Genomic DNA, 20,024 nt, shown 5'->3' with positions numbered 1-20,024 from the left:
CCATTGATGAGTGTCTTGGTTGATTCCATGTCTTTGCTGTTGTGAATAGTGCTGCAGTGAACATACCAGTGCATGTTCATCTTTTTAGTAGAACGATTTATTTTCTTTGGGTATATACCCAGTAGTGGGATTGCTGGGTGGAATGGTAGTTTTGAGTTCTTTGAAAAATCTCCAAACTGCTTTCCATAGTGGCTGAACTAATTTACATTCCTACCAGCAGTGTATAAGCATTACCTTTTCTCCACAACCTCAACAGCATCTGTTGTTTTTGACTTTTTAGTAACGTCCCTTCTGACTGGTATGAGATGGTATCTCATTGCAGTTTTGACTTCCATTTCTCTAATGATTAATGATGATGAGCATTTTTTTCATATATTTGTTGGCCACATGTATAGCTTCTTTTGAGAAGTGTCCATTGATTTCCTTTTCCTGTGTTTTAATGAGATTGTTTCTTTTTTGTTTGTTGAATTAAGTTCCTTACAGATTCTAGGTATTAGACCTTTGTCTGATGCATAGTTTGTAAATATTTTCTCCCATCCTGTAAATTGTCTATATACTCTGTTGACAGTTTCTTTTGCTGTGCCAAAGCTCTTTAGTAGGTCCCACTTGTCAATTTTTGTTTTTGTTGCCATTGCTTTCTGGGACTTAGTCATAAATACTTTGTCAAGACCAATGTGTAGTATGGTACTTTCTAGGTTTTCTTCCAGGGTTTTTATTATTTTAGGTCTTACATTTAAGTCTTGAATCCATCTTGAGTTAACTTTTTTATGCGGCGAAAGGAAATGGTCCAGTTTCAACTTTCTGCATATGACTAGCCAGTTATCCCAGCACCATTTATCGAATAGGGAGTCCTTTGCTCATTGTTTGTTATTATTCACTTTGTTAAAGATCAGGTGATTATAGATATGTGGCTTCATTTTTGGGTTCTGTATCCTATTCCATTGGTCTGTAACTCTGTTTTTGTACACCTCATGCTCTTTTGGTTACTATAGCCTTTGGTTTGAAGTTGGGCAGTGTGATGTTCTTTGTTATTTGTTCCAGCTTTGTTATTTTATTTTATTTTATTTTATTTTATTTTATTTTATTTTATTTTATTTTATTTTATTTGAGACAGAGCCTCACTGTGTTGCCCAGACTGGAGTGCAGTGGCCTGATCTCTACTCACTGCAACACCTCACCTCCGGGTTCAAGTGATGCCTCAGCCTTCCAAGTGGCTTCTGGGACTACAGGTCGTGCCTAGCCGAGCTAAGTTTTATATTTTAGAGACCAGTGTTCACCATGTTGTGGGCTAATCAAACTCCTGGCCTCAAGTGATCCACCTGCCCCAGCCTCCCAAAGTACTGGGATTACAGGTGTGAGCCACAGCACCCAGCCCAGCTTTGTTATTTTTGCTTAGGATTGCTTTGGTGATTCGGGCTGTTTTTGGTTTCATATGAATTTTAGAATACTTTTTTCTAATTCTGTGGAAAAATAGCTGATAGATTGACAGGAATAAGATTTAGTCTATAAATTACTTTGGGCAGTGTGGCCATTTTAACGATATTGATTATTTCTATCCCTGAACATGGAATGCTTTTCCCTGAGTTTGTGTCATCTCTGATTTCTTGCTGCAGTGTTTTGTAGTTCTTATTGCAGAGATCTTTCACCTCCTTGCTAAGCTCTATTCTTTGGTATTGTATCCTTTTCTTTTAGTGGTTACTGTAAAAGGGATTCCTTTCTCTCTTTTTTGTTCTTTTTATTTATTTATTTATTTTTTGAGATGGAGTCTCACTCTGTCACCTAGGCTGGAGTGCAGTAGCAAAATCACAGCTCATTGTAACCTTGACCTTCCAGGCTCAAGCTTTCCTCCTGTCTCAGCCTCCGGAATATCTGGGACTACAGCCACATGCCACCATGCTTTGGTAATATTTGTTTTATTTTTTATAAAGACAGGGTCTGCCTGTGTTGCCCAGGCTGGTCTTGAACTCCTGGGCTCAAGAGATCCTCCTGCCTCAGCCTCCCAAAGTGCTGGGATTTCAGCCTTGAGTCATGTTCTCAGCCAGGATTGTGTTCTTAATTCAGCTCTCAGGTTGGCTGTTACTAGTGTATAGAAATGCTGCTGATTTTTGTACATTGATTTTGTATCTTGAAACTTTTCTTAAGTCATTTATCATCAGTTCTAGGATCCTTCTAGCAGATTCTGTGGGGTTTCCTAGGTATAGAATCATATCATCTGCAAAGAGAAATAGTTTCATTCTCCCTCTTCCTATTTAGATGCCTTTTATTTCTTTCTCTTGCCTGATTGCTCTAGCTAGGACTTTCAGTACTATGTTGAATAGGAGCAGTAACAGTGGGCATCTTTGTCTTGTTCCAGTACTCAACAGGAATGCATCCAGCTTTTTGCCTGTTCGGTATGATGTTGGCTGTGAGTTTGTCATATATAGGTCTTATTATTGTGAGATATGTTCTTTTGATATGTAATTTGTTGAAGGTTTTTGATATGAAGCGATGTTGAATTTTATTGAAAGCCTTTTCTGCATCTATTGAGATGATCATGTGGTTTTTGTTTTTAATTCTGTTTGTGTGGTGAATCACATTTATTGATTTGTGTTTGTTGAACCAACTTTGCATCCCAGGAGTAAAGCCAACTTGATCATGGTAAATTAACTTTAATGTGCTACTGGATTCAGGGATGACTGCTTTTTAAGACTTGCTTGTCAGAGAGTTCACTCTCATGGTGCTTCTTAGCAGGAGCCTCTGTTTCTTCCTGCGAAGGCCTCTCTACAGGCTGCTTGAGTGTCCTCATGGCATGGTGCAATGCAGCAGAGTAGATGAGATGGAAGCCAGAATGTCCTTTATGACCTTGCCTTGGAAGTCACTAATTGTCTTTTCTGCTATTGGTTACATGTGTCAGTCTGCTGTATAAACTGTAGGAGGCGCTGATGCAAGAGCATGAATACTAGAGGCAGGGACCACTGAGAGCATCTTGGAGGCCGGCTGCCACACATTTCCACTATCTGTGTTCTGACTCATACTGCCATCATTCTTCATTCAGTTGTTTATTCATTCAACAAATATTGGCCAGGCGATAATCCCAGCACTTTGGGAGGCTGAGGTGGGTGGCTTGCCTGAGCTCAGGAGTTCAAGAGCAGCCTAGGCAGCATGGTGGGCCCTGTCTTTACTAAAAATACAAAAATTAGCTGGGCGTGGTAGCATGCACCTGTAATCCCAGCTACTCAGGAGGCTGAGGCAGGAGAATCACTTAAACCAGGGAGGTGGAGGTTGCAGTGAGCCAGGATCATGCCGCTGGACTCCAGCTTGGGTGACAGAATGAGACTCTGCCTCCAAAAAACAAACAACAAAAAACCCTCAAACATTTACTGAGAACTGTATGCTGGCTACTTGCATGGATATTGGGGATTCAATAGTTAAAATGAAAACAGACCACTTTGCTGCCCTCATGACCTTCCATTCTAGTGAATAGAGACAAGTAAATAAGTATATGTCAAGAGATGATGGGTACTAGTGAGAAAAATGAAGCAGGGCCAGAGAGATAGAGAATGATGACTGAGGAAGGACCTTGTGTGGGGTGGTCAGGGAAAGCCTCTGATAAGCTGACATTTTAGCAGAGATCTGAAAGAAGTAAGGGAACAAGACATGTAAGTACCTGCAGGAATAGGGTTTTAAGAAGAGAGAAATACAAAGGTCAGAGCCTTGAGGACACTCATGCTTAGTGTCTTCAAGAAGAACAGAGAGGCCATGGTGACTGTGGTATAGTGTCTTAGTTCACTTTGTGCTGCTATAAAAGAATGCCACAGACTGGATAATTTATAGTAAACAAATGTATTAACTAATATTCCTGGAGGTTGCAAAGTCCAAGATCAAGGGGCTCACATCTGGAGAGGGCCTTCTTCCTGCCATCCCATGGTGGAAGGTGAAGGGCAAAAGAGGGTAAAGCTTGAGATGGCATTAAACTCATCTTTTTATAATAAACTCACTCTTAAGATAATGGCATTAACCCATTAATAAGGGTGGTGTCCATGACTCAGACACCTCTCATCAAGGTCCTGACACTACTGCATTGTGGACCAAGATTTCAACATGTGACTTTGGAGGACACATTCAAACCATAGTACATACTGGTGGAGGAGGAGAGTGGTAGGAGATGGGGTCAAGGTTGGTGAGAGAGAGGGAGTGCTACAAATCACTTTGGGCCATGTGGGGCAACAGAAGGACTTGTGCTTTTACTCTAAATCATATGGAAATCATATTTGAAATAGATGCGTGGCATTTAACTTATATTTTAAAAGGATCTTTCTGACTGCTTTATGAAAAATGGACTGTAGAATAGCAAATGTCACAGGGAGACCAGTTGGGAGACTAGTCTATAGACTATAATATAGTGAAGAGATTGGCTGGGCACAGTGACTCACGCCTGTAATCCCAACACTTTGGGAGGCCAAGGTGGGCACATCACCTGAGGTCAGGAGTTCGAGACCAGCCTGGCCAACATGGCGAAACCCTGTCTCTGCTAAAAATACAAAAATCAGCTGGGTGTGGTGGCGCATGCCTGTAATCCCAGCTACTTGGGAGAATGAGATGGGAGAATGGCTTGAACCCAGGAGGCAGAGGTTGCAGTGAGCCAAGATCGTGCTATTGCACGCCAGCCTGGGCAACAGAGCAAGACTTCGTCTCAAAAAATATATATATATACACACATATATATATACACACACACAGACACAGACAAAAATATATCCAGAATATATATATAGTGAATATATATATATATATAGTCTATTCAGAAATATATCCAGAATGAATATATATGTAGTAAAGAGATGATTGCAGTGAACTGGGTGGTAATGGTGCATGTGGATTATATGTTTTGAGGTAGATCTGAAAAGAGTTTCTGATGTAGTGAATTTGGGTATGAGGGAAAAAGGAAAGTCAAGGATGACTCTCAGATTTTAACCTAAGTTATTATGAGAATGGAGTTGCTGTGTCTGAGATGTGAAAGACTACAGGAAAGCAAGGGGGTGGGGAAGTAGGTGTATTTTTTTGGACCTATAAGTTTGAATGTAATATTAGACATCTATGTGGAGATGTCCAGTAGGCATGAATCTGAAATTGCGAGGAGAGCTTTGCACTAGAGATATAAAGTTAGGACTGAATAAGATAACTTGGAAAATGAGTTTCTACAAAGGGATGATGTCTGAGGATTGAGCCCTAGGATACTTCTCTTCAACATACGCATGGGGAAAATGAGTAATAGTCAGTAAAGGAGACTAAAAAGGAGTGGTCAGTCAGCAATGGGGAACAACAGGAAAGGGTGAGCTTTGTAAAAACTAGCTTTTTTTTTTTTTTTTTTTTTTTTTTTTTTTTTTTTTTTTTTTTTTTTGATACGGAGTCTCACTCTTGTTGCCCAGGCTGGAGTGCAGTGGCATGGGCTCAGCTCACTGCAACCTCTGCCTCCCGGGTTCAAGCGATTCTCGTGCCTCAGCCTCCCGAGTAGCTGGGATTACAGGTGCATGCCACCACACCTGGCTAACTTTTGTATTTTTAGTAGAGACGGAGTTTCACCATGTTGGCCAGACTGGTCTCAAACTCCTGACCTCAGGTGATCCACCTGCCTCGGACTCCCAAAGAGCTGGAATTACAGGCATGAGCCACTACACCTGGCTAGAACAGTTTTATTTCAGATAGAAGAGAATCAACCATTGAATTTATTGGTGACCACAATAGTTTCAGAGTAGGGAATGAAAGTCTGGAATGGCTTCACAGGAGAATGAAAGAAGAGGAAGTGGTCATAGTGACTATAGACAACTCTTTGATGCCACTTGAAACTCCTTGAGACTCATGAATGCTAGACTTCTCTCCATCTCCACTAGAATGCTAATAGGCAACTAAAATTTAACAGATTGAAAATTGATCTCCTGATTTTCCTCCCAGACCCCAGTCTACCCATAACCTCCATCTTAGATCATCAAAACTCCATCCTTCTAATTTCTCAGGCCCAAAACTCTGGAGTCAGCATTAACTCCTCTATTTCTTGTATACCCCATATCCACTCTATCAGCAAAGCCTTTTTAGTCTAATCAGAAATATATCCAGAATTAGATCACTGCGCCCATCCTTCACTACCATTGTGTCATCTGTGACATCATCCTCTGTCACTTGGATTATATTCCTATCTGGTTTTCCTGCTTCCACCTCTGTCCCCTACAGTCCAGCCATGACATAGCAGCCAAAGTAATGCTTTTGTTTTGTTTTTTTTTTTGGCAAAGTAATGCTTTTAAACCATAAAGCAGATCATATCTCTCTTCTCTAACTACCAACAGCTCTCCATTCTAGCTAAAGCCTTCACAAAGCCATCCTATTTAAATTGCAAAATCTCCAGAGTCACTCTGTTTGGTTGTGCAAGATGTTTATTCTGCAAAATGCCTGGTCCAGGGGGATCAAATGAGGGCTAGCTCAGGCTCTGCTTGCCAAGCCACGTCGCTTGGTATGAGGCTCTGTCTGTATAAATTTCGCAAACAGGTTGTCAGCCACCCTGAGCACCTCTAAATCTGTATTCCTTATCCCTCTTACTTTGCTTTCTTTTTTCCTTAATTCGTAGCTCCCTTTTACATACTATAGAATTTGGTTCCTTATTCTGTTTCTTATCTGTTTTCACCAACTAAAAGATAAGCTCCATGAGAGCAGTGCTTTTGTCTTTTATTCATTACTATGTCTCCAGCATCTAAAACAGTGCCTGGCACATAGTAGATACTCAATAAATATTTGAATTGAGTTTTTCTGTAGAGTAGTGGAGAAATGCAGTGGTAGATAGAGAAATAAATGGGGGTCAAGAGATGGAAAGATTTATAATGTGGGAGAGAGAAGGAGACGTTGCTGTTCTGATGTCTTTGAGTAAGTGAACCTGATGAGTTCCAGCACACCCTGGAGATGTGGGCTATGAAAATCAGGCCAAAACTTGCATCACAAGAACCACAGGGAAGGTAGAACATGTGGATACAGATGTAGGTATATTTATTTTGAAAGCTTTAAAACATATAGAAAAGTTGAAACAATAATATAACAGATACCTATAGATCTATCACTAAGCTTCAACAATTGTGAATATTTTCCTATATGAGATTTATCTGTTTGTCTTTCTGGGGATATTTCACTGAACCATGTCAATGTTGCAGACATCATAATACTTCATCCCTACATAAATAGTATATTCATTCAGAGGATATTTGACAATATTTCCCTGAAATCGACTAATATCAATTCATATTCAATTCTCCCCAATAGTCTTAGTCTTGTATGGCTAAGTTCTTCATACAAGCACCCAATCACATTTCACACACTGCAATTGGTTATGCTCCTGAACTTTGTTCCCAATGACTTTGACTTTTTCAAGAGAACAAGATAGCTGTGGATGATGTTTTTCCTCTAATGGTGGTATGCAATGTCCAGTATTTCCTGTAATCTGGACATTAGGCAAAGGCTTAATTAGATTCAAGTAAAACATTTTTGGCAAGAGACTGTCACAAAGATGCTGTGTACTTCATGTTGCATTATGTAAGAGGTGTACACTGTCTGGTTGTCCCACCATCATTGTTGCTCAGCTTGATCACTAGGTTACATGGGGAATGCCAGATCTTTCCACTGGGTTGAGACTCCAGTCTGGGCAGTCTGACTCCAGGGTCTGTGCCTCTAACCACTTTGCTATATTGCTTCTCTGTGTAAGAGCACAGGGGTCAAGAACCAAGAGCACACATACAAGCTACAAAGCTAGGATTCAAATGCGGGACCTTACCCCCCACCGCAAAAAGCTGGTTGTTCCTCTTACTACCTAAAAATGTCTTGTCAGTTTAGGGTCTTAAGAAAGGACTTTTGGAACTTCCTATACCTTCCCAGTGAAAGCAAACTCCTTCTTCTAAAATTCTGTATTTATTGGGAAGGAGAAAAATATATCAGCTTAAAAGCTGGGTATCAAATACCAAGGACTGGGCTGATTTGCTCCAGTAAAGAGATAACTCAGATTGCAGCTGATTTTTGTTTCTATTTTGATTCATTATCGTTCCCCAAGATCCATCTTGCTTATGCACAGAACAATGAGTAAATGAAATGGGAAAGTGGGCTTTGATGTGGGCTTTAATCTCTGATTCTATGATAACCTGGGTTCTGAGGAGAGAGGGTTCTAATGTTGGGAAAGCAGAAACTTGAAATTAGAATTCTTTTGTTGAAGGAGGTGGGGAATTAGGCCAGATTTCCTGTAGCCCTGCTCAAAAATGAACTAATACAGATAATTTGCTGAGTTAGGTGTTCTTGTTTTTGTTTTGTTAGGGAAGATTGGCAAACAAATCCACTTGAAGATTTTAGAAAAAAAAAAAAATTGAATAAAGTGCCCTTTTCTATGGCAATCTCCTGAGTCCTGATGTGTACCTTCTTGCTGTGGTACAAGAATCATTGCAAAAATTAGGATTAGAGCTACCCACATTGCTGGATTAGATTAGAACTACAGCATGAGGGCAACTGTGTTAGTGGGCAGGATACTTTTCTTAAAAAAAACACAAACTTGATCCTTTGGGCTTATGAACTTGAGTAGAGGCCGCAGCTTTGCCCGTAGTTTGTCCTCAATTGCCATACAGGATGGAAAACATCACAGATCCACAAAATATCCACATGCTAAGTTCAATGTTATGGAATCTGAGTCATTGCTGGGGTTGGGGGTGAGAGGTAAGGACAAGTGGGGAGGGGATTTATAACACAACCTCAAAGTTATTTTGATTTTAATGCCATTTTTAAAATATGTGATACTTTAAAAAGCAAGGTATCAGGGAAAATATGACATGAGAATCTCACACTTACAAAGAGATTGGAAATAACCCCTGCAGGCTAGGCGCAGTGGCTCATGCCTGTAATCCCAGCACTTTGGGAGGTCGAGGTAGGCGGATCACGAGGTCGAGAGATCGAGACCATCCTGGCCATGGTGAAACCCTATCTCTACTAAAAATACAAAAAAATATTAGCTGGGCATAGTGGCGCGCGCCTGTAGTCCCAGCTACTCAGAAGGCTGAGGCAGGAGAATTGTTTGAACCCGGGAGGTGGAGATTGCAGTAAGCCGAGATCATGCCACTGCACTCCAGCTTGCCTGGTGACAGAACGAGACTCTGTCTCAAAAAAAAAAAAAAAAGAAAGAAAGAAAAAAGAAAAGAATAAAGAAATAACCTCTGCAATGATTAGAGCAGTGGTTTCAACATGTGGGCAAACCACATCATGGCTGGACTTCCCATGGCACTTTACCGACTTGCCATCTAGTTTTCATTTTCACTAGTATTTAATTCACGTATCTCCTTTTCTAGAGCATTGCTAGGTACTTTTTATACTTGACAAAGGAGCATGTTTTCATGACCGTATTTAACTCAGAATTACCTAAGCCCTCTTGGCACCTTTTATATCTTATTTACTGAGATTGTATGGCCTGCAAATCTGAATATATCTACTATCTGACTCTTTCCAGAAAAGGTTTGCCAGCCGCTGGGTTATACTGTACCTTCCCTTGGCTTAATTTTTAGATGTTATATTATACATTGGAGATGGAGCTGTTTCAGCTCGTAAACAATCTGTGAAATTAATACTTACAAAGAATCACTTTATGTGTTGATTTTCACTCATTATTTTCAGAAATTACACATTTTTTCCCTATAGATTATCATGGAAGAAGTCACAAAAGACTTCATAGACTTAGCAGGCAAGTCAAAGTGAAGGTTGTTTGGACAAGAATTAAATGTCCTTTTTGGTTGAATCAGGAAAGTGAACAAAATCATGCTCAAGAATGGAGATGTGAGTCAGCATTTACTTTTTCTTCCCAAAGTGTCTGTAGGGCCCCTCGATATCTGGGAGCAAATAGGACAAATACTTGGGTGTATCTGCTTCTTTGGTGGCCTTGGGCACCCCTCAAGTTTGTTCTCACCCACCTGGGCAGTGTGCATTCAGGAGGATCTTGTCACCTTTCCTCGACTCACTTCCTGGTGTAGACTCTGGTCAGTGATGCTGATTTGCCTCCCTCTGTGTGCTGTATTGGGCCAGCCTTCCTTCTATGTGTTCCATTCTCTGTATCTTCCACAAACTTGTTTTCCTCCATGACGGTCTTACTTGGAACCTGCTGCTGCAGTTCTGGGCTGTGATCTTTAGGAGCTTTGAGACTCTTCATAGTGGACACATCCACCTCTCTGCCTTGGGGTTTTATTGGGGGCAGTAACTCTGTGCAGACATCTCTGATTTGTTTTCATTGACACCCCTGCTTATGAATACACAAGAGTGTGGGATCAAAATTGCAGGTGACGCCCTCATTGCTGACCAGCATGAGGAGCCCTCGCAGTCCTGGTGGAGGCAGTCATGCAGGGCAAGGATGGTTGGCTGTGGTGGGTGTCCAGCTGTGCAAGGGCAGGCTGAGGCCCCTGGCCTGCAGCTGCTACTCAGCTGCCCAGCCCCATACCACATCCCGGTCCCTGAGCACCACCTTCCTTGGCAAATTTGATGCCCTTGTTGGCCTGGGTCCCCATTCCACACAGCTGTGTGGGTCAGCATCTGCGAGACAGGAGACTGTGGGTAGGCTGAGAGCACATGGCTGAGAGCAGACTTAGCTGCAAACAGGAAGCTTTTTTTTTTTTTTTTTTTTTAGATTTTGGTAAAAAAATAATAATATAAATTTACTATCTTAACGATATCTGAATGGTTCAGTAATGTCACATATATTCACATTATTGTGCAACAGATCTCTTGAACTTTTTCATCTTGCAAAACTGAAACCATATACCCATTGAACAACTCCCCATTCCCTCCTCCCCCAACTTCCATTCTGCTTTCTGTTCCTATGAGTTTTGCCTACTTTAGATAGCTCATCTAAGTGGAATCATACATATTTGTCTTTTTGTAACTGGTTTATTTCACTTACCATAATATTCTCAAGGTCCAGAAGCTATCTTGTAGTAAATTCTATTTTCTCAGTAGAATGGAAAATAAGGTCATTAGCAGAAGTGAGCACATGGAAGAAGGTTTAAGCAGAAAGATGTGGAATATCTATCTAGGACAGCGTGAAAGCAAATGGACTAGGGAAATAGCCAAGGATTGCACCAAAATGTAAAGTGAAACCTGTCAGTGTAGTCATGTATTTTTTCCCAGACACACTCTGCACTTGTCAAGTAGGTAGACAGTTGTATATAACTAAGGTTGAGTTTGGCCAGGAGAGTTCAACAGAGGGAAAGAGTGGGAAGAAGTTGAAGGCATAAGCACGGGAATGCTTTTGCTGATGTATTATGGGTTCCAAAAGTAGAAAAGTGAGAATACAAGTGAAAAAGACCAGTAAACTGCATATTCTGGTGGTGTAGAACTATTGAAATTGCTGGAGTCATTTATCACCTGGATTACTGCTAAAACCTCTTTAACAGTTTTTTTTTCCTTTTCCGATACATTCTCCCTGCTGTGGTCAGAATGATCCTCCTGACACGAAATTGATGGAATCGCTCCTTTTAAACTCTCTCAAGAGCTGCCATTGCACAGTAGATAGTGGCCAGACCTTCTTGTGACTTGAGCCCCTGTCTATATCCCAAGCTTCATTCTCAACTGTTCTTCCGCATCTTCAGCTATTTAACAACTTCTTCCCCTATCACACCTCCAAGACTTTGAGCATGCTTTTCTATCTGCGTGGACGACTTATCTCCATCTTTGAACCTGACTTTCACTTATCCATTAGGTCTCAGCTTATAAATTTTACTACATCCTGGAAGCTTTCCTCATTCTTCCCCAGTCTATATTGAATACCCCTAATACATACTTGCAGCACATCCTGTATTTTTCCATGCTAGTATTTAATACACTTTAGCATTAATGCCTACTTACTTACATTTTGATTCTCTGTATTTTCTGTTGAGGAAAGTGACCCTGTATGAATTTCTCGCCCAATATATGAAGCATTTGAGAGTTTTCAGTGTTTGGTTTTGTTTGGTTTTCTGAGACAAGGTCTCACTCTGTCACCCAGGCTAGAGTGCAATGATGCAATCATAGCTTGCTGTAGCCTTGAACTCCTCCGAAGTAGCTAAGACTATAGGTATGAGCCACCATGCCTGGCTAATTTTTTTTTTTTTTTTTTTTGTACAGATGGGGTCTTGTGATATTGCCCAGGCTGGTCTTGAACTCCTGGCCTCAAGTGATCCTTCTCTCTAGACCTCCCAAAGCACTGGGATTATAGGCATGAGCCACCACACCTAGTCTGGTGGTGTTTTGTTTTTTGTTTTTTAAAATTAAAATCCTAGCAAATAGTAGGTACATTTTAAAAGTGATCCTATTTCCTTTTTGAAACCCTTCTTCTCTGAGCTTCCAGAGCATCTCACTTATCTGACTTCTTACATGCTCAATGGCCAGTTCTCCTCTACCAGATCTCTAGTCCTCTATTCTATCTTTTGCTATTATTTATTTATTATGTTATAAATCCCAAAGTGCTGGAATTACAGGTGTGAGTCACTGGGCCCAGCCTCTATTTTCTTTATGTTTGAAATTATACAAAATAAAGAGGGTAAAGAGGGGAAACAAATTCTCCAGTGTCTCTTTCTCTTCATCTTTTGTTCCCTTATTTTTTTCTTTAAAAAAAAAAAAAAAATGGCCTTCTTCCTTTGAGACAACCATGCCTGACAGGGCCTGAAGAGCTGGGACCAAGAGGGCAGTCAGAGCTGAGGAAGTGGCTGTGGCTGAGGAGGGGATGGAGCCAGCTTCCAAGGTTGAGGAAGCGGCAGTAAGGTTAGAAGACTGATTACAGAGAGGAGTTATGAGCAAGTACATAAATAAGCTGCAAATATGGGAAGGCAGAAGGCCAGAATGAATTTTGTGCTTTTGATTGGAACTGGAGATATTAGGGTAAAGTCATGGTACTTTAAAATATATACCTAGTAGGCCGGGCGCGGTGGCTCAAGCCTGTAATCCCAGCACTTTGGGAGGCTGAGGCCGGATCCAGAGGAGTCAGGAGGTCCAGTAAGCCCTGTAGCCTGGGGTGAAACAAGTCTCTATAAAATACAAAAAGCTTAGAGGCGGTGGCCGGCTTGTAATTGCCTGGGAGGCTGTAAAGGAGCAGGGAGAATAAGCCGGGAGGGAGGCTTTGGTGGGGAGATCCAGCCTGCACTCCGGCCTCGGCATTGAAGCAGCTCGTCTCAAAAAAAAAAAAAATATATATATACCTAGCTAGGTAGATACAGAGATACATGTACGTATGTTTGTGCATTATATGTTTTATATATATGTTGTTTATATCTGTGCATTTCCTACTTCAGTCCAATGAGAAGGTGTAGTGGAAATAAAAACCTTGTAGCTATGGCCACATTTAGCACCCAGATCTTGGTTTCTAAATACCATTTGTCGCTAAAAGGAACAGGGCTACTGGGAGAAATGGCTGGTTCCAGGACTGGGCAGAAAATGCACAAGAGGAGCCTGCAACATTTTCATAGGCCAGATAATAAGGAAGAGCTTTAAAAATGATGAAGATGGAAGGATGAGGCAGGAGGATCGTCTGAGGCCAGGAGTTTTAGACTAGTGTGGATAACAGAGCAAGATGCCCCATCTCTACAAAAAATAAAAAATAAATTAGCTGGGTGTGGTGGCATATACCTGTAGTCCTGGCTCGTTGGGAGGCTGAGGCAGGAGGATTGCTTGAGTATAATATAATAGAAACCCATGAGTCCACACAGATATATATGAATGAATGAATGATGAATAGGGAAAAAGGGAAAAGTCTTTATTGCACTAGAATGCTAGTAATAAATATCACCACTTGGCAACTGTCATGATGACAATGGATTCAGACACAGAACACCAATGGATGCTAAAACAAGTAGGTGAAAGTTTATTGAGGAATGGGACATTTACATAGTGTCAAAGCTTTTCCCCCACAAAATAATGCATTACAAAGGTAAAAGTAATAACTTTATAGTGGAAGAATCTGAGAAACAACAGAGCTGATATTAGTCAAAGTAACATCACTAGAAATGAGACAAAGTAACAACACATACTGTCTGATATGTCATACTGAGAAGAATACACCATAACTCTGTCAAATTCCTATTATAAAGGCATAACCTGAATCTAATAAGGAAACAGAGAAACCCAAACTGAGGGACATTCTATGAAATAATTAGCATGCTTTCTTGGAAAAAACAAAAACCAAAAAAGTCTAGGTTGCAGAAGACAGAGAAAGACTGAGAAATTATTCCAGACTGAAGTAGATTAAAGAGAGATGACAATTAAATGCAATCCATGATTCTAGATTGGCTCCTGGACAAAAAGGAGAAAAAAACTTCCTATCAGGATATTATTAAGATAATTGTAGAAATTAAATGGGATATCTTAGATGACAGGGTTATATCAGTATTAATTTCTTAGTTTAGATGGCTATCCTGTGGATTTGTAGGTGAACATGGGAACAATTAGGGAACCTTGTATATTCTTGCATCTTCTCTGTAATTTGGAATGTACCTTAAAATAAAAAGTAAAAACAAGTGAACCCAAAAGAAAAGGCTCCTGTGGATTACTGCCGCATTGAGCTTGATAAGCACACTCCACTTGTCCCTGCTGGTTCCTGCCTTCATCTCTTTTCACTCTTCTCTTGCTCTTACCTCTCCAGCCACCATCATCTTTTGCTTCTAGGAGCATGCCAAATGGGTTTCCATCTCACAGATTTGGCATTCACCATTCCTGGCTCCTCAAAAGGTTCCTCCTCGTCTTCACGAGCTCTCATTCCTTCTCATTCAGCTGTTGACTCAAATGGGTCACCTTAGGCTTTTTCATTTTTTTCTACTGCATGGTGAGACTTACTTGTTTACCTGTTTGTTGTCTATCTTTGTTGCGTAAATCTAAGCAAGCTCACTGAAGGCAAGGACTTTGTCTCTTCCACCCAGCATCCCAAACAGCTAGAACAGTGCCTGGGGCATAATAGGGCTTAATAAGAAATGCTGTTGGCCGGGGGTGGTGTCTCGTGCCTGTAATCCTAGCACTTTTGGAGCCTGAGGCAGGTGGATTACCTGAGGTTGGGAGTTCAAGACCAGCCTAACCAACATGGAGAAACCCTGTCTATACTAAAAATACAAAAAATTAGCCAGCGTGGTGGCACATACCTGTAATCCCAGCTACTCAGGAGGCTGAGGCAGGAGAATCGCTTGAACCCAGGAGGCACAGGTTGTGGTGAGCTGAGATCGTGCCATTGCATTCCAACTTGGGCTACAACAGTGAAACTCCGTCCAAAAAAAAAAGCTATCTAGATGGCTTCAGAAACATTTGTGGAACTAATGAAATATTAAGCTTCTAAAGAAGGCTTTTAGTTTGCTCCTTGGAATTCTAGTCCTTTGACATGACCTGATTAAAAGAAAACAACAACAACCAAAAGAAAGAGAGAGAAGGAAATAGATGTGTGGCTAAATATAACTGGGAAATGCCCCACACCATATCCTCTCTTTGGGATTCACACAGCCTCTCAGAAACCCTCCTGTAGTGAATTCTGTTTTCCTGAATTTAACAAAGCATTTCTTAAATTTATTTGAACATGGAATTCTCTTTCCATTTGATTTCAGAATATGAAATATTAAATGCTATGCTAGGATCTTTCTAACATCCATGTTCAATAATAGAGGCAAAAACACCCTACAGTGTATATATATGTAAAAAAATTTTTTAACCTTTTTTTTTTTTTTTTTTTTGAGACAGTCTCACTCTGGAGTACAGTGACATAATCTTGGTTCACTGCAACCTCCACCTGCCAGGTTCAAGCAATTCTCATGCCTCAGCCTCCTGAGTAGCTGGGATTACAGGCACATGCCACCACACCCAACTAATTTTTGTATTTTCAGTAGAGATGGGGTTTTGCCATGTTGGCCAGGCTGGTCTTGAACTCCTGACCTCAAGTGATCCGCCTGCCTCGGTCTCCCACAGTGCTGGGATTATAGGCGTGAGCCACCACGTCTGGCCTTAAAAATCTGTAAACACATAGGAAGTTGTCTCGTTTAACTGGACAGTGCAGCTGTGGATTAGCCACACCGTGCTTACTGCAAAGTACTGTTACCGAGCAATAGGCTTGCTTCCTGATACACATAGAAGCAAGTACTATGGCACCAATTTTTAAGAAAAGAAAAAGCTTTATTGCAAGTTTGACCAGCAAGGAGACAGGAAGCAATGCTCAATCAAATCTGTCTCCCCGAGCTGGTTCTAGAGGCAGGTTTCATAAGCAGAGCGTAACTATGAGGGAGACAGGAAAATGCAAGGAGGCATGATCAGATTGGGTCATGCAGCAAAATGGTGTCGGGTCCTTGGTTTTTAAGTTCCTACTGCAACAAAATAGGTTACCCCTTGCTTCTTAATTTGGTCCCCATTTCTTCATCCTGGTATCTACATTCTGCACGTGGTTGACTTTTTCATTCTGCCTGACTCCAGGGCACAAATCGGGCACACTTGGTTTATCTGGCCATGCTTAGGTTACATGACTTGCAACCTCGGAGTCCATTGCAACTGAGAAACCATTCATTATTTTCTTACTGGCAAAGTTAAACCAGACTGTACAGTGGGGCCACCTCTGCATTGACAATCAGATGTGTGATGTCCCTTCCCCCGGGGACACTGTCTCTGACTGCCATGGGGAAGGAGCCTGAGAGTGGGTTGTGGATTCTAACCCTGCCGTTGAGTGCAGGAAAGAACTGTGCAGGCAATGGGGCTATTGTGTTTCTTTTTGATCCCAGAAATGAGAGCTCAGCTTAAAAAACATAATTATAATGGATTGGTTTTTTTTAACCAATAATTAGTTTTTCTCCTACTAATTTATGTAAGGTATGGTATTCCTAAACAATCATTAATGTATTGTTTTTATACTTTTGAATGACTTTTGAGAATGATTATTATCTTTCTATGTGTAGATTGTAATTGTTACTAAGGGAGTTCGTTTTAAATCCATGCTGTACCCCTGTTTAGCCTGATTTGGTTTTACTAGCCCCTTGGTACTATCACAGCTCCTCCACCCTCCAAGCAGAAGATTGACTATATTTTAAAACTGGGCGTGAGGCCAGGCATAGTGACTCGTGCCTGTAATCCCAGCACTTTGGGAGGCCAAAGTGGGCAGATCACCTGAGGTCGGGAGTTCGAGACTAGCCTGACCAACATGGAGAAACCCCATCTCTACTAAAAATACAAAATTAGTCAGGCATGGTGGTGCATGCCTGTAATCCCAGCTACTCGGGAGGCTGAGGCAGAACTGCTTGAACCCAGGAGGCAGAGGCTGTAGTGAGCCAAGATCGCGCCATTGCACTCCATCCTGCGCCACAAGAGCGAAACTCTGTCTCAAAAAACAAACAAACAAAAAAACAAAAGAAAACAAAACAAAAAACTGGATGTGAAAGGAAGAAGTCACATGGTTGTTTCTTCACAAGGAATCTCTCTGACGTAAATATGCGTCCTTTCCCTCTTCTCTCCCGGCTGCACCCACCTGTAACTCCCCTGTACCTCCCTGCTACTCCTATCTCTCATACACAGAAAAAAGGCTTAGGATTTTTACTAAAGGTCTGGAAATTCCAGGAAAGGCCGCTAGCATCATAATACTTTTTCCCCTCTGTTCATTAAGTCAACAATTTAAACCCTGATCCATCTCCAAATTCTCCCTCTTCTCAAATGCACCTTTGTTCCCTTTTTATTTTGAGAAAGTTTTTTTTTTTCTGGTTTTTTTTTTTTCTTTTTTTTAGATGGAGTCTTGCTCTGTCACCAGGCTGGACTGCAGTGTTGCGATCTTGGCTCACTGCAATGTCCACCTCCCAAGTTCAAGTGATTCTCCTGCCTCAGCCTCCCAAGTAGCTGGGACTATAGGCGCACGCCACCACGCCCAGCTAATTTTTATATTTTTAGTAGAGACGGGGTTTCACCATGATGGCCAGGATGGTCTCGATCTCTTGACCTCGTGATCCATCTGCCTGGACCTCCCAAAGTGCTGGGATTACAGGCGTGAGCCACCGCACTCAACCTTTTTCTTTTTTTTCCTATCAGGACCTCATCCAGACCTCGGAATTCACAGAAAGTTCAGGTGAGGGAAGGTTGTATAGGGCAGAGGTCTTCCTCACCTATATATTTTACCACCACTGGGGTAAATGTCAGATGGCCTTGTTTTCCACATAGGTATAAAGCATCCATGTAGAAAGGCAATCATGGCCCCAGGGAACCACCTTGGATGGAAGGCAGCTTCTGTCTTTCATGGCTACAGCTTCTCACAAAGGAAAGTCCATATATTTATACCCAGGACAGCAAACCTTCAGAACCTCTTTCTTCCCCATATTCAGGTGCAGAAGAGAGGGCAGGAAGATAATTGACATGGTTTCTAAATGGCCACATTGAGCAGTATTCACCTTTGTGTATCAGGTTAGAAAAAAAGACTAACAAGTGGTAAGAGAAGAAAGTGGTTAAAAAGAAAGAATGAAGACAGAAAAAAAATAAATGTCCTCATAGACGTCTCAGACCAAATACGGTATTTACAGGTAATACTTGTAGAAACTTCCTAAACCTGGGAATACACACACTCAAACACATAGATACATGTAATATATAATACAAATAAATATCAATGTATTTTATTGGGGTGAGTGGGTCCCGAGAAGAAATATGGAAGGATGATCAGTTCTAGGTTTCCATTTTTTCGAAGCTGGCAAGCAGTCCAGGGATACCATAGAGTCAGCATTTCTGAATCTAAACAGAGAAAAAGGCTATAAAGGGGCCATTGTTCTCACCTGGAACTTTTCATCCTTACCTGTTTTTTTTTTTTTTTTAAATTTAAAAATATCCCTGCAAAAACATCCACCTTAAAACCTAATCAACCAGTATGTTCATTATCAGACAGTTGTTAAAAACAATACGCCACTAAAAGTAGTAATGGTTTATAGAGTGATAAGGGGGAGGGAGGATACACTAGGGAGAAGAACCCTGCCCCATTCAGCATTTCCTTGAGCCCACTGTAAGCAAACCATTTATAATTAACTCCTCATCCTGATGGGAGAACTAGTTCTGCTTATCCCCTTGCTGAATAGCAGTGACTTATCTTGTTGAGGATCAGTGACTCGTCTGTTGTTTTGGTAGTTATGATGAAAGTGTAGGCCGGGCGCGGTGGCTCAAGCCTGTAATCCCAGCACTTTGGGAGGCCGAGGCGGGTGGATCACGAGGTCAGGAGATCGAGACCATCCGGGCTAACATGGTGAAACCCCGTCTCTACTAAAAATACAAAAAACTAGCCGGGCGTGGTGGCGGGCGCCTGTAGTCCCAGCTACTCGGAGGCTGAGGCAGGAGAATGGCGTGAACCTGGGAGGCGGAGCTTGCAGTGAGCCGAGATCGCGCCACTGCACTCCAGCCTGGGTGACACAGCGCGAGACTCCGTCTCAAAAAAAAAAAAAAAAAAAAAAAAAAAAGAAAGTGTAAAGGGCATTTCAAATCAGCTAGAGTAAGAACATGATAGCCCTGTTGGTGGCTTCTCCCTTTATCTCCTCTATGATATACATACTACCCAAGGCTAAAGGTTGAATATTTGTTAATCTGGTCATTTAACAATGAGTCTTTAAAAAAAACTGTTGAATTGTTTTTCCATAGGGATCCAAAAGGTATAGATATACATAAATAGGAGGAAAAAATGAGAGGAGATGCTTTTAAACAGTGTACGCCCTCTAAGAAGCAAGGAATGGGAAGAATGTTCCCTGCTGTAGGGTTATGTATTTTGCAGATTTGCTAAGCACTGAGTAGACCCTCATATTATGTGCTAAACAAATTTGTAAAATGAGAGAAAACGTTCCAACTCACCTTCCTCTTTTCAAATCTCTCCTCTTACTTGTCTCAAAGTCTGCTCTAGAAAAAGAGTATTGGCTGGGCACAGGCTCACACCTGTAATCCCAGCACTTTGGGAGGCTGAGGCAGGTGGATCACCTGAGGTCAGGAGTTCGAGATCAGCCTGACCAACATGGTGAAACCGCATCTCTACTAAAAATACAAAAACTAGT

This window comes from Papio anubis, chromosome 9 (genome assembly GCF_008728515.1).
Source record: "Papio anubis isolate 15944 chromosome 9, Panubis1.0, whole genome shotgun sequence".
NCBI lineage: Eukaryota > Metazoa > Chordata > Mammalia > Primates > Cercopithecidae > Papio > Papio anubis.
The sequence above is the reverse complement of the archived record's forward strand: the minus strand, read 5'-3'. Positions refer to the sequence as shown.